General features: G+C 30.3%; 1 pseudogene; it reads left to right on the forward strand.

Annotated features, from left to right (window-relative positions):
- The first annotated feature begins 821 nt into the window (after window positions 1-821).
- LOC106477411 overlaps window positions 822-1365 on the forward strand; it is a 3947-nt pseudogene continuing 3403 nt past the window's right edge.

The following is a 1365-nucleotide window of genomic DNA, read 5'->3' on the forward strand; positions in this document are numbered from 1 at the left end:
GCTGCTGCACGTGACCACATATTACAAATTTTAATAAATTAGCTCTTGCTGCTGCAGTGACCACATATCACAAATTTAATAAATTAGCTCTTGCTGCTAATCTTTTAAGCTGCCGAACATGATTTATAGTTATATTCCTAAATATTTTATATGTACCCAACTGTAATGAAACAACGGTTCCATTGCTGTAAAAAGTATTTAAACGGTTTGCAGAAATTCTCATTATGAATGAATTTATATTCTTTAGTACTCATTACTCAAAGAAATTAACAGATATAATTATGTTTTTCTTAAGGAAATGTTTTTTAATTCAAACTGTTCAGTTACTTGTGGTGTTCAATAAAACAACTTGCTCGAACAACCATGAATTTGTTTGTGCATAAGTCAGTAATAAACCAGTGCACTGATGCATCTGGTTTTCATGCATCTTAATAAGATTATTACCCAGAGGTACAGGAATGTATAATACACAGCATATGGTATAAATTTCTGAAACTTATTACACTAAAAGTGAGTAAAAATGATGATAAACAAATAAAAAGAATACAATATGCTATCATTCATTATGTAAACATATGATATTCTCATCCAAATCGTAATTATTTGATGCTGTTATAAAATTAGAAAACACTATTCATCAGTTTTTTTTTATATTTTAATATTTCCTTACTGGAATAAGGTGACAACTTTCACTCGACCCTTTGTGAAGTACACCAAATTGTTTTTAGCTAGTATAGGAGAAAGGTTTTAATGTTTAAAATTACAAATTTTAGTTATTATGATATACTTTTTTCATTAAATTAAGGAAAAGGTAAACAAAGTTATTGTTGAAAAACTTCAGGAAGGGATGTGATTCTGGGGACCATCCTCCTATAACTCCGACGAGAAGTGCTTCAAGATCTGAACTTGATGGAGATGCATGGAGGCTTTATGATTACATCGCAAGACATTTTATTGCCACAGTAGGTAATTTTTCTAGATAAACTTTGTAGTAATTTTACAAACTAAAATCATGCTGTAACACAGGCTTTTACCAAAATTGTGTTGTAACACGGGCTTTTACTAAAATCATGCTGTAATACAGGCTTTTACCAAAATTGTGTTGTAACACAGGCTTTTACCAAAATTGTGCTGTAATACAGGCTTTTACTAAAATTGTGTTGTAACACAGGCTTTTACTAAAATTGTGTTGTAATCGGCTTTTACTAAACTTGGGTTGTAAAATAGGCTTTTACTAAAATTGGGTTGTAAAACAGGCTTTTACTAAAATTGTGCTGTAACAGGCTTTTACTAAAATTGTGTTGTAACAGGCTTTTACTAAATTTGTGTTGTAACACAGGCTTTTACTAAATTTGTGTTGTAACA

Source organism: Limulus polyphemus, unplaced genomic scaffold (assembly GCF_000517525.1).
Source record: "Limulus polyphemus unplaced genomic scaffold, Limulus_polyphemus-2.1.2 Scaffold14956, whole genome shotgun sequence".
Lineage (NCBI taxonomy): Eukaryota > Metazoa > Arthropoda > Merostomata > Xiphosura > Limulidae > Limulus > Limulus polyphemus.